Raw genomic sequence first — 15,323 nt, 5'->3', positions numbered from 1 at the left:
ACAGAGAAAAAGAGAGATAGAGAGATGGAGAGAATAATTAATAATACCCTTTAATTGATTATTGTAGAAATAGTTACATACATATTAAAGAGGTTTAATAATATACTCAGCTAATATTTTGTTATTCACAGTTATACGAATGCCAAAGGTCAATAGAAGGAAATAAAGTTGAATACTGCTTTAAATGTGAAATAATGTTATGTGCATTGCAAGTACAAAGTAACATGAATGATATTAAACAGATCACCTGTAGACATTGAAAGATTTCCTTTTGTAAGATTAACTCGATTAACTCGTCAATAAATTATAAATAGAGTTAACTGGATTATTTTTAAGGATCAAACAAGGAGTAAACACTTTAGAATCAATACAGGTAATTAAACCTGTTACATGTTACAGTCATTAGTTTCATAGTTTAACGGATGACAGAGACTTCTATTGGAACCAAATCGAATGTGCCTGTTAGTAACAATGAGTAATAATAAAGTACAAGGCTATGTAACAGAAACAAATGAAGTGTAAAGTAAAATAATAGAGGAACATGACAAGTTAATTTTTTTGTTTTTGCTGTGCAATGTTCTTGGAATAGAGTACATCATAAACAAAAAATTACTTTTATATCTGCTAATTTCATGGACAGGAACATAATGAATAGATCAGATGATCTCTCTCATAAAGTTTTTTTTTTCTTATCAAACATCAGATTCCACAGTCTTCATGTAGCAAGCATATCAACCATATTATATGAAATGATTAGGACAACCATAAATTATCCATTTTAAACTGAGTATTTTTTAAAAACTGTTTTATATTTCTTCTCATATAATAAAGAGGCTGTTTATTCACTTATTTCACTAAAAATATGGAATGCTTTCTTGAAAATATGTCTCTCCAAATCTTTAACTTCTAAGCTGTTTGTTATTGATCTATTTCATGCAACTTAAACTATTTAAGTGAATTAATGATAATTGTACTAAAAATTGAATAAACCAATATAGCCATTAAAAGAAATAATAATCAGCAAACATTTGGGAGACACTAAATGCAACAGCAGAATCTGGTATCCAAAGAAATAGTACTAACAAAGCAGGCAGAAAATTGTTTAATAGTAATGTAATAACCTTATTATAAAGTTCATAAAGATTTAAATAGTCAAAATGGTATCTATGCATTTAATAGGAATGGATGCTGTGAAAAGAAATCATGCCTATTCTTTTATTTTTTAAATTTATTCATAACCAGATTTGTTCTGAAGCGGAATTAACATGAGTTGCTTATATGTTTTCTTATAGCTCTTACTTATACCTCCCCTGTCACACAAAACTCTCTTGATTTTGCAATGATGGTCAAGCACGTGGCTCATGTCCCCACTATACTGCAAGCTCTTTGAGGGCACATCAATAGTGAGGTCTTTGCATCTTCTACCATACCTGGACAGGAGTTGACAATATGGAAAAATAGAGAGAAGAGGTGTTTCTTTAGCCAGCTTACCTAAGAGTTCTTTAAATGGTTCCAAGTCAAGGGGATAAAAAAAGATACCTGCAATAGAGCTGAGGTCAAGGGCCAAGAAGTACTAGGTCATGTGGCAACTCCAATCACCAGGATCAGCATAAGTGGGCAGTGAAGATGGCATGGAAATAGAGAAAGAGGATCAGGAGAACGAAGGAAAAATCAAGGTGAGAATGGGAGGGTCAGCAAGCCAAATCCTATTCCCTGGCAACCTTTATGCTGCTAGGGCATATGGTATGGCAGGTGGTCTGCTGTAAGGTACCACAACAGACAACAGCCTGTTCCTGACTTCTAACTAGTGCTTACTAGATAGATAAGCTGGAAAAGAATATGGTAGTCTATCATGCTTGTTCTTTAAAAAATAAAAATAATCCTCCTCCCCTTAACAAAATAATTATTAAGTTAAATAGGAAAAAGGACCCTAATTAAGGTCAAATTTGTGTATTGAAAGATATCTAAGAAATTTTCCTAGCATACAGAATTAAAGACAGATAAGAACTAGAAATGACAAGTTAAGAGGTAGAATGAAAATATCCATCAGTTCCAGTATTTGTTGGTCTAACAGGAGTTCCAGATGGAGATACAGAGAAACCAGAGATGACATTCATTAAGCATGTGTGCCTACTTTTTTCCTTTCAGTGAATTATGTCAGTGATAATAAGGGAGACCCTTCCTTAGAGAAAGCAGATGGACAATAGTCATAGAAAAATCATCACATAATTCAGATACATGTAAGTATTAAATTAGCAGATAAAACCCATAATATGATAGAGAAAGTATTGGGAATGGTGTAGCTGGAATTACTTAATATAAGACAGTCAACATGGTGAATGACATTGGAATTATATATATAGAATACATATATATTCTATATATATATAAGAATCATTATATATTACATATTATAATAAATATTCTAATAATATAAATTTATTAGAATATATATTCTAATTCTATCCATATATATGTCATATTCTGTAATATCTGTTCTATATATATGTGCATATATATATATATAGAGAGAGAGAGAGAGAAAGGGGATTATCATGTGAAATCTAGAATGGAGCAGATCAGCAAATATAAGAAGCTCTCAAAAAGGAATGAGGTTGGCATATTTGGAAGAATGAGAAACAGTGGTCTGGGAGTGGTGGGGCATTATTGAGTGGGGTGAGGTCAGAAATGATGGACAGGGTCTCATCAAATGGGAACTTTTGAACTGGCCTACAGAGATAGGATCTTATTTGGGTTGCAATGAGAAGTCTTAGGAGGATTTTGACTTTATGCTTTAAAAAGATGGATTCTGCCTTTCAAGAATCATTTTCCTTGATAGGTAGAAATGCTATTACAGCTTTAAGTGGGCAAAAATGAAGAGGATCAGTTAGATTGCTGCTGAACTAGTTAGGTAAGAGATGATGGTGTCTACCAAGTGCAAGGTGGCTGTGGGCCCTACTGAGATGGCTTCCTGAAGTCTGAGATCATAGCTTATCCCCACCATCTATCACTGGTTGGAGGGGGGAGGTGTTAGGTCTTTGAAGACATACCACTTTGTGGTTGTCTTATTCAATTGGTCATCTATTGGCACTAATTGTTTTGATTGTGTAGACTCTATTTTGGTTTACATTTGCAAATTACCAATTTTTCTAGCATGTGTCTGTAGACATTGGGCCTGAAGTTTACACAGTAAAAAATATTTTAGTGAAATTACATGTAAGTTAGATAATTTTGTCATTCAATTTTTGCTCAGACACAGAAGGTAGAAAATTCAAAATGAACCTCAGAGTGTGGAATGGTACATTAATCATCAACTGAACATTTTTAAATGGAAAATTTTACTGCCATTTATCCAACCAATTTAAAGTGATTTCTATTTCTGTTATAAGGAGATTTCTTTGAATCTGTATACATCATGAACAACGGTAGATTAATAAAATTTCACAATTTTAGCTAATGTCATATTTGTCATTAAAGTGAATAAGGAAGTGCACTGAATTGTGTATAGAGATTAATAAATTATATTAATTTTAAATATCATTATGAAAGAACCTGAGAAAAATATGCAATTCTTTGGAGCCCATGCATGACCAGTAGCTAATTTTTCAAGTTTATTGTGTCAGAGTTGTGCTTTCTAGATTTCAAAAGCAATTAGTTTGAAATAAAAGAATTGCATTAAGTTTGTGTAAAAGTTTTTAAAGAATTTATTGAAACCAAGAACAAAGAGGAATCCAACTTTTCAGTTGATATGTACATTGCTTTTCAAAAAGAGAGTTAAAATCTTAGTATAAAATACCTCTTTATTTCTGATTAATACAAATTTAGGCCTTAGTTCAGAGAATAGCCCATCCCTCTTCTCTTTTCAGACAACACTGACAAGTATGCCTTTGTTTAGGGAACTACTAGTGAAAATGCCAAATTATCTACTCTATGAAAGGGGTCGAAAATACATGACTCAAATAACCAAAAATATATTCATCATCATTTAGCATTGGGAAGGAAGGAAGGTCCTTACTTGGTACAGTGACTGCCCTTCTCAATATGTGGCTTCAGTTTTGGAGACCAATGGATCAGTACCTTTTCTTTCTCAAATATTTTTGCATACGTATTTCATTTTTTAAAAATTTCAGTTGATTCTCAGCATCTGACCTTATATTCTAGAGATGACATTGTAGGCCGAACAGACCAGTACTAAGATAAAAAATTAAAAATATAGCATTCTTCAACTAATCTATGGTGCTATAACCTGCAGCGAAGAACACTAATGCAAATATGTGAAAATTTCTCAAATTATTACTGATAGATACTGGGTTTTTCAAACAAGGGGTCAAAATATTTTTACATACTTTATTTGGAGACGGCTAACTATATTTATATTACCCCTAGATATTTCTGTTAAAGCATTTGTTGTGCAATATATCCTCCTCATAAATGGATCAAACACAGATTTACTATAAATTAAGTGGTAAAATTTAAATATGCTTAACTGCTTACTACAGACTTAAATATTCTTTTTTTTTTAAGATTTTATTTATTTATTTGACAGAGATTTCAAGTAGACAGAGAGGCAGGCAGAGAGAGAGAGGAAGGGAAGCAAGATCCCTGCTGAGCAGAGAGCCCGATGCGGGGCTCTATCCCAGGACCCTGGGATCATGACCTGAGCCAAAGGCAGAGGCTTTAACCCACTGAGCCACCCAGGCACCCCTACAGACTTAAATATTCTTAAAATGTCAAATGTATCTATATATAATTAGATATACATGCATATATATATGTGTGTGTGTGTGTGTGTGTGTGTGTGTGTGTGTATACACATATATCTATATTCCAGTTGCTCACGCATGTATAAGCATACCCAAATAGTCTTCACTTACTATTATTTTATAGAAATAATATGCTTTCATTAAATAACAGTTAAAAGTACAGAAATAAGATAGAAAGCTAATATTCTTTTTCATACATCTTTCTCTTTTCCCCAATCCTGATTTGATAGTCCTCCTCAGAGTATTTTCTTTGCAACCAACAGTTTTGTACCAATATCTGTACACATCTTTAAAAATATTTCTGCTTTTGTGTGTATAAACTGCATTGCTTTCCTTTGTCATTTCCTAGAACGGAAATCAATCTCTCATAATTTTATGAAACTTTTAAAAAAAATTTAAGGTACCACGGATGCTTTTCATTTTAGTACATATAATTTCATTTTTTGATTATTTAGGAATGTCTTAAAACTAACAATTCACATGGTAAAGAAAAATAAATAAGCCATGCAAAATTTACACAGTATATAACCTTCTCTTGAACTACTCTTAATAGTGTTCTGTATTTCCAGTATAAGAAAGTAATACTACCTTTTAACCTGATTTTTGTTTTGTTTAAAAATATGACATAGAATGCATTCCTTATTCTTTGTAAGACTGCTTAAACTATGTCATTAGCTGAAAACAATGTTGTTTTTTAAACAATCCACTGTAATGGGAGTGTGTATTTTTTCAAGTTTTTCTGTAATTATAAATGGTGTTCTAATGCACATGTCTATATGCAGATAGCCATATTTTAAATGTGTTTATATGGTTAACAGAAGGCTTTTTAAACTTGAGTTTTTAACAATATTACAGAGCTTTTAGATGGACCACACTTGATATATATATAAATCCTCCTTTATAGATAAGAGAACTCTGATTTTCCAATATCAAACAGTAATATCACTGCTACCAGAAAAAAGTATTTTTTTTTTCCTTCTGGAATTACTTCTATGTTTTCCTGGTCTATCAATGTACATTTGTTGATCAGGAGGTGAACTTTGGACCTCTGACAATCCAACATCACGCCAAGTTTAACTTGCTTCATACTTGGAGCAATGATTTTGCTCAGCAGATTTTTTTTTTTCCTAAGTTTTCCAGTTCTGAAATTATAAACTCTGTTCATCCCTAATGACTGTACCCTCATCAATCCTTATCCTTCTAGACAGATTTATTTTCTTGATTGCATTTATTACCTTGAATCACTTATTTTTTTTGTTCATGTTCTTTCATCACTTAGAACACAAGTGTCAAGGTGTCATGAGGAAACTGATGTTTGTCTTTTATGCATAGTGGTAGTTCAAGCATTTAGAAAGATGCCTAACAGAGAAGGCATTTAAAGATTTATGGAACAAATCCTTTTCTGCCCTTTTACTGACACAAGAAGCATTTACCTTTCATTGGTCACAAATGTTATCATACACTGTTTCATGTACCATTATTATTATTATTTTTAGATGCTTTCCTCATAGTCCTATGGCTACGTGGTCTAAAAAGAACAGATTTCATTTATATGTCCTCTTTAACCTTTTGCTTTTTTTGTTTTTCTCTGCTGGACAATTGGAGGGTGGTTTCAGGTCAAAAATCTTTTATTTGCAGGCTTGGGGCATTTTCTCTTATTATATTTATGAGCAATTCCTCCCATTCTATATATTCCTTCCCCCCCCCCCTGTATATTCATTTTATTTCTATTTATTTACTTTCTGGGAGACCATATTTTGCTTTTTGCATTTAAACTCTTTTCCCTTATCTTTTCTTTCATTCCTTCTATACCTTTGTATTTTTGGTTTCCTGACCTGGGAGATTTCTTCAGTGTTTTATTTTTATTATTTTTGCTACTATTATATTTTAATTACCAAGAATTTTACCTTTTTGAATATTCTTTTTATTTTCTTGGTAGCTCTCTTTTCTTATATTTTGGATGCACTATTTTCCCTAATCTGAAAATATTGAGCAGAATTTTCTTCAATTATTATTATTCCCTGAATTATCATTGTTTCATCCACAATTAATTTTGGTCTTTTGTTGTATTTTTATTCCTTTTCTCTCTTCAGTTGTTTGGTGATCCTTGTTGTTGGTTTATATTTGTGAGTGAATGAGAAGATGGGTTAGTATAGACAGTTGGGAGGCATTTCTTCTCTTTTGGGTAGATTTGCTTCTCTTCCATATTCCTCTGCGTGGAGTGTGAGTACTTTCTACATAAGTGAGGGATTTTAGCAGACAAGATTCACTTTAGTGCCCAAATTCTTGTCACCAACATGTGTACTATGCTCAGAGAGGTTTTATTTATCTCCTGCTCCAGTGCTCTCACTGGAAGTCTTAGCCAAGTTCTAGGCAACGTGTTAGAGCGCAGAATTTGTTTTTACTTTGGGAAGAAGTGACGCTTCTGCTCTTCTCTCTGAATGTGTGGTGAAGATGGGGACATGAGTTATTTATCCCTGTTGTTCCAAATATGATACTTTGATTATAGTCCTACATCTCATCCCCACCCTCAGACACACCATCCAAATCTAGGGCCTTCCTGAAACTGCACAAGGAAGGCCTTTCAGTGTTGAGAAGCATAATCTGGGGAGGCTGGGTGGGCTAAGTCAGTTGAGCACCTTCCTTCAGCTTAGGTCATGATCCTGGAGTCTCAGGATGGAGCCCCACATCTGGCTTCAGCTTAGGTCATGATCCTAGAGTCTCAGGATAGAGCCCCACATCTGGCTCCCTGCTCAGCTACGAGTGTGCTGCTTCTCTCTCTGCTCCTTCCCCTGCTCCTTTTCTCTTTCTCTTTCTCAAACAAACAAAAAAAAAAAACAAACAAACAATAAAATCTTAAAAAGAGAGAGAGAGAGAACCATGATCTTCTCCTCTCATACCCTGCCACATGCTTCTTTGTCACACCATTCTCAACACCTATAGATGCCCTTACCTCAAGGTTATTGTGGTTATATCAGGGTTATATCTACTCCATTTTGATTATGCTGCTCCTGTTCCAATGAAATTTTAAAAGAAAGAAGTGAACATATGTATGCCTGGGCATCATCCTACATTGGAACACATGGGATCTCTTTTATATTTTGCCTTAACATGTTTTTCTTTATGTACTTGACAGGCAAAAAATGCTTCAAATCTATTTTCAAATGATCAAAATTATAAATATTAATCAAAGACTATATGAAAAATGAGATTTTCTTCCCTCAGATTTAGAGGTATTTGACATACTGTATATAAAAATCTATTATAAATATAAATATAAAAATCTATTAAATATTATATATTAATATTTCTGAATATAAAAATCTATTAAAATATTATGTATGTCTACTTTAAATCTAAATGGTCAATAGTTTCTTCTATTTCTTAATAGTTTTAGCCTTATCCCATTAGTGCTAACTCTAATGAAAATACAGTGTCTATTTACTAGCAATATTTTTAAATAACTACTGATAGTTTTAATTTATTTCCTACTATTACATTTCCTATAAAATGATCTGCTTACATGTGTCAGCACAAAAATGCTAGTTTCTTTTGTGGAACCATATTAACTATACAATGGGTTCTTGGGGCAACACGGGGGTAGTGACTGATTCTCATAAGACAGTCCTTGAATGAATGCTGTAGCAAACTGGAAGGGAGGTTGAGGTTCCGTTCCTCACTTCCAGCATTTACCACACTTATTTTGGGTTGCTGGTATCTGTAATGAACAGGGTATAGTTCTACATTTTTTTTTTCCATTGAGAAAAGATTTGATAATAATTTATTTTCTAAAGTCAATTGTCTCTTATAGCTTTGGTGATTTTTCTGTGGGCCTGGCTATTAGAAATTGCTGGGAACTAGGTGGAAACATTCTGCTTGATATTGTTTCCACAGATTTTATGCTTCATTTGTTCTGTAGAAAAATGAACACAAGCTTTTCAAATAGCCGTATCTTGCTCAAATGTGTTTTTAGGACCTAACTCTAAAGCTCTCCAGTACTTTGGCTCACCATCAAGAGTAGTGCTGTGAGCAGCAATTCTATAATATAGTATTGCTTTTGTTATTTTATGACAATCTGCAGGCACTCCGGAGAACTGGATTGGCAATTCGTATAATTCTACCACATAATGCAAATTTCCTGGAACTACAAGGTAGCATTTGTCTTAGTAGTAACATGAAGGTGAGCACCGAGTACTGTACAAAAGCCAGTGATTTATGATCCATGGGAATGATTCTGCCCCACCGGCTGGTTAAGTGTGGGGCTTTAACAGCTATAAAGCATAAATCTACTGTCTATGAGGCTGCTCAGTTTTATTACTATTTTTCTAACTTGAGAATTTTCCTGCTGGGGATAGAACCACCTTGTCTCATCATTTATTACTCATGATTAAAGCTTTTGTTACAGCATGATTCTGCATATGGTGGTATTGGAATTTCTTAGTTGTACGAGGGATAACTTGTACATCGATTCTCTCAGGCTCTCTCATTCCCTTCATCATAGTTTAGGGAAGGGGGCTAGTGGTAAAAGGGAGTAGATCAGTACAAGATTCAGGGACAGGAAGAGTCCAATTCTGAGAAACTGGAGGAATAGAGCAAAGAAAAACTGAGGTAACTTTGACAAGAGAAAACCAATCAAACGTTTCAAAGGTGAACAGGAAAAGCAAAGAGTAAGAAAGTATTGCTTGTATAATTCTTCTTAAAAAAGGAAACAAAGGGAAGAGAGACGAGGTCTTTGAAACACTAAACGTGAGGAATAAGAGTTGAGTCCTTTCCTGCATACAGTTAATGTCTTTGTCTAGCTGATTATTTTACTTCTGATTCCCCCCCCCCACCACTTCAGGTCTATTCTGGGCAATTTATTTATGCGATGATACAGCTTCTTTATTTATTCCATCAAAGGGGAAAATGAATTTTTTTCTCTGTTTAAACTTCGGCTTAACGAATGAATGATGTGTATGCGTGTGTGTTTGTGCAACTGTTCTGTAGGTATTAACACTTTTCAAATTGGTATTTTGAGTCTTGTAGAGTCTCATGCAGAAGCATTCTATCCTAAAGATGGCTTTGGTACCCCACAGTCACTATTAGCCTTAACCAGAAATAATCTCCTTGAATGGGAAAATCACAAGGTGGGTGTCAATGGTTAATACCAAAGTGCAAGGAATGTTCACTTCCAGCAGGTTTAGTGGTTTTCTCTGCATGAGCATCGGGAGTCCAGCAGTCTTTGCTATAAAAGTCTTCTTACAGGAGTCTGGTGGCCTATGTTCTACTCCAGCTTCATGACTTACTCATTCTGTGACCTGGAGCATGACCCTTTATTATCTTAATCCATCCCCCGCCCCACCAATGTGGAAAAGATAAATAATGTCTCTCCAGCTGCCAAATACTGCTTTTTTTTTAATTTAATTTTTTATTTTTTATAAACATATATTTTTATCCCCAGGGGTACAGGTCTGTGAATCACCAGGTTTACACACTTCACAGCACTCACCATGGCACATATGCTCCCCATTGTCCATAATCCCACCACCTTCTCCCAAACCCCCTCCCCCCAGCAACCCTCAGTTTGTTTTGTGAGATTAAGAGTCACTTATGGTTTGTCTCCCTCCCAATCCCAATCCCTCCCAAGCCCCCATGTTGCATCACCACTTCCTCATATCAGGGAGATCATATGATAGTTGTCTTTCTCTGCTTGACTTATTTCGCTAAGCATGATACACTCTAGTTCCATCCATGTTGTCGCAAATGGCAAGATTTCATTTCTTTTGATGGCTGCATAGTATGCCATTGTGTATATATACCACATCTTCTTGATCCATTCATCTGTTGATGGACATCTAGGTTCTGTCCATAGTTTGGCTATTGTGGACATTGCTGCTATAAACATTCAGGTGCACGTGCCCCTTTGGATCACTATGTTTGTATCTTTAAGGAAAATAGCCAGTAGTGCAATTGCTGGGTCATAGTGCAGTTCTATTTTCAACATTTTGAGGAACCTCCATGCTGTTTTCCAGAGTGGCTGCACCAGCTTGCATTCCCACCAACAGTGTAGGAGGGTTCCCCTTTCTCCGCATCCTCGCCAGCATCTGTCATTTTCTGACTTGTTGATTTAGCCATTCTGACTGGTGTGAGGTGATACCTCATTGTGGTTTTGATTTGTATTTCCCTGATGCCGAGTGATATGGAGCACTTTTTCATGTGTCTGTTGGCCATCTGGATGTATTATTTGCAGAAATGTCTGTTCATGTCCTCTGCCCATTTCTTGATTGGATTATTTGTTCTTTGGGTGTTGAGTTTGCTAAGTTCTTTATAGATTCTGGACACTAGTCCTTTATCTGATATGTCATTTGCAAATATCTTCTCCCATTCTGTCAGTTGTCTTTTGATTTTGTTAACTGTTTCCTTTGCTGTGCAAAAGCTTTTGATCTTGATGAAATCCCAATAGTTTATTTTTGTCCTTGCTTCCCTTGCCTTTGGCGTTGTTCCTAGGAAGATGTTGCTGCGGCTGAGGTCAAAGAGGTTGCTACCTGTGTTCTCCTCAAGGATTTTGATGGATTCCTTTCTCACATTGAGGTCCTTCATCCATTTTGAGTCTATTTCTGTGTGTGGTGTAAGGAAATGGTCCAATTTCATTTTTCTGGATGTGGCTGTCCAATTTTCCCAGCACCATTTATTGAAGAGGCTGTCTTTTTTCCATTGGACATTCTTTCCTGCTTTGTCGAAGATTAGTTGACTGTAGAGTTGAGGGTCTATTTCTGGGCTCTCTATTCTGTTCCATTGATCTATGTGTCTGTTTTTGTGCCAGTACCATGCTGTCTTGATGATGACAGCTTTGTAATAGAGCTTGAAGTCCGGAATTGTGATGCCACCAACGTTGGCTTTCTTTTTCAATATCCCTTTGGCTATTTGAGGTCTTTTCTGGTTCCACATAAATTTTAGAATTATTTGTTCCATTTCTTTGAAAAAGATGGATGGTACTTTGATAGGAATTGCATTAAATGTGTAGATTGCTTTAGGTAGCATAGACATTTTCACAATATTTATTCTTCCAATCCATGAGCATGGAACATTTTTCCATTTCTTTGTGTCTTCCTCAATTTCTTTCATGAGTACTTTATAGTTTTCTGAGTATAGATTCTGTGTCTCTTTGGTTTGGTTTATTCCTAGGTATCTTATGGTTTTGGGTGCAATTGTAAATGGGATTGATTCCTTCTCTAGTGCACATGGAACATTCTCCAGAATAGATCACATCCTCGGTACTAAATCAGGACTCAACTGGTATCAAAAGATTGGGATCATTCCCTGCATATTTTCAGAACACAATGCTCTAAAGCTAGAACTCAACCACAAAAGGAATTTTGAAAAGAACCCAAATACATGGAGACTAAACAGCATCCTTCTAAAGAATGAATGGGTCAACCGGGAAATTAAAGAAGAATTGAAAAAAATCATGAAAACAAATGATAATGAAAATACAATGGTTCAAAATCTGTGGGACACAACAAAGGCAGTCCTGAGAGGAAAATATATAGTGTTACAGGCCTTTCTCAAGAAACAAGAAAGGTCTCAGGTACACAACCTAACCCTACACCTAAAGGAGCTAGAGAAAGAACAAGAAAGAAACCCTGAGCCCAGCAGGAGAAGAGAAATCATAAAGATCAGAGCAGAAATCAATGAAATAGAAACCAAAAAAAACAATAGAACAAATCAACGAAACTAGGAGCTGGTTCTTTGAAAGAATTAATAAAATTGATAAACCCCTGGCCTGACTTATCAAAAAGAAAAGAGAAAGGACCCAAATAAATAAAATCATGAATGAAAGAGGAGAGATCACAACTAACACCAAAGAAATACAAACTATTATAAGAACATACTATGAGCAACTCTACAGCAATAAATTTGACAATCTGGAAGAAATGGATGCATTCCTAGAAACATATAAACTACCACAACTGAACCAGGAAGAAATAGAAAGCCTGAACAGACCCATAACCAGTAAGGAGATTGAAACAGTCATTAAAAATCTCCAAACAAACAAAAGCCCAGGGCCAGACGGCTTCCCGGGGGAATTCTACCAAACATTTAAAGAAGAACTAATTCCTATTCTCCTGAAACTGTTCCAAAAAATAGAAATGGAAGGAAAACTTCCAAACTCATTTTTTGAGGCCAGCATCACCTTGATCCCAAAACCAGACAAGGATCCCACCAAAAAAGAGAGCTATAGACCAATATCCTTGATAAACACAGATGTGAAAATACTCAACAAAATACTAGCCAATAGGATTCAACAGTACATTAAAAAGATTATTCACCATGACCAATTGGGATTTATTCCAGGGCTGCAAAGTTGGTTCAACATCTGCAAATCAGTCAATGTGATACAACACATCAATAAAAGAAAGAACAAGAACCATATGATACTCTTATAGATGCTGAAAAAGCAGTGGACAAAGTACAGCATCCCTTCCTGATCAAAACTCTTCCAAGTGTAGGGATAGAGGGCACATACCTCAATATCATCAAAGCCATCTATGAAAAACCCACCGCAAATATCATTCTCAATGGAGAAAAACTGAAAGCTTTTCCGCTACATCAGGAACACGGCAGGGATGTCCATTATCACCACTGCTATTCAACATAGTACTAGAGGTCCTAGCCTCAGCAATCAGACAACAAAAGGAAATTAAAGGCATCCAAATCGGCAAAGAAGTCAAATTATCACTCTTCGCAGATGATATGATACTATATGTGGAAAACCCAAAAGACTCCACTCCAAAACTGCTAGAACTTATACAGGAATTCAGTAAAGTGTCAGGATATAAAATCAATGCACAGAAATCAGTTGCATTTCTCTACACCAACAGCAAGACAGAAGAAAGAGAAATTAAGGAGCCAAATACTGCTTTTATGACTACAAATAGGAATAGATTTAAGAGCATATATAGACTACTTGATACCAGAGAAACAGAAAGCATCATCCTCAGTGTGGGAGAATATCATATATGCACAGAATTATATCTTCTTTAGATTTTATATAATATGCAGGAGGTTTTTCTTTGGTTACAGGATTCTATAAGGGGATTTCCTACTAGGTTCTTCTGCTATTGTTATAACTTTACAATAATGTTTCAGGAAAGATTTACTCTGTAACAAATCCCTAATTGTTATCAAATTGTTCCTATGTACCATACAAATAAACACCATGTCAAATGAAAATATAGAATATGTGTCACTAGGAAATAGTCCAAAGAGTAAATGCTTTGAGTAATCATTTGCCATGCTATGATATAAATTTTCATTTCTTAGCAATAATAAGAATTGTCTACTTACACTGGAGTTTTCATTATGAAAGAAGTGATAGGCACATAAAATATATATTTAATACAGTTAATGTCTGTCTGGAAGGCTCCATTAGATAACTTTATAATTTAACACTATAGGCAGGGCTTGAATGTAAGTCAGTGACCACAAAATTAAATTTGAATTATATTTATTGATCTTAGATTACATGTTTCCGTTTTAATTTAGAAAAATGATTAGCCTGAATCATTCAATCAAACATAATCATGACCAGTGATATAAGCTATATTACCTTTATCTTAAGTATACACTGCTACAGTGTTTTAAAATTGCAGGAACTTACGTTTAGAAGTTTGAAGGAAAAATGTTTCTTTGTAAAGTGAAAGTTTGTTATATGTCATATTTTAAATGTTGAAAAGTTTAACAAACACTTAAACAATGACAACAAATCACTCAAGTCTGCCTTGAGAAAAACAGGAAACACTATAAAGTATACAACTATAATGATTGTATGATCATAATGTTAATAGAAGTGTCTTCCAGGAATAATTAGGAAGGCTGAAAATGCACAGGTCATATGCATTATCAACGTCATCTAATTGATTCATACAAATGCAGCCATGTAAGTGAGGTGCCACATAATTGATATCCGTAAGAATTTCCATTTTACTGAACTCATCACAGTTTTACTATATGAATCACTTTGCAACATAGATCAACGGTTCACTGATTAGTTGATTAGATTAAAAAGGGGGGTTTGCTGCTTTGCCCAAACCGGTCACATGCTGACACGTGGTAAGCAAGATGATTAGGTACAACCCTGTGTACCAAACATGCTTCCTGGAGATCTGGGATCACATGCGGCTATCACTGAAGAATGAAAAGGTCACTTGCTTCGTTATGTGCTTTAGTGCCTGGCTAACATTCAAAGTTCACATATCAGACAACAGGTTAAAGTATTTATTTTCTCTACAAAACAACAACTTTTCAGAACGAGGGCCCATTGAAAAAAGTTTAAAATCAAGACAATTTTCTAGGCTTGTGTTTTTTCCATAGGCTAGTCCTAAACTAATCATACAACCTAATTAATGGAAACCCTAGAAGCATGGCCAGGATCCAAATATAGAATTACTTTACTGTCTAAGAATCTTATGGTGAGGAGCATTTCCAGGTCAACAATCTGAATGCTTTGGAAAACTGAGGAAGAAGTATTGTTTTAGGAAAGATGAGAATATATTCTGATGTAAACAAGTTTTTACATGT

Source organism: Mustela nivalis, assembly GCF_964662115.1.
Source record: "Mustela nivalis genome assembly, chromosome: 4".
NCBI lineage: Eukaryota > Metazoa > Chordata > Mammalia > Carnivora > Mustelidae > Mustela > Mustela nivalis.
The sequence above is the reverse complement of the archived record's forward strand: the minus strand, read 5'-3'. Positions refer to the sequence as shown.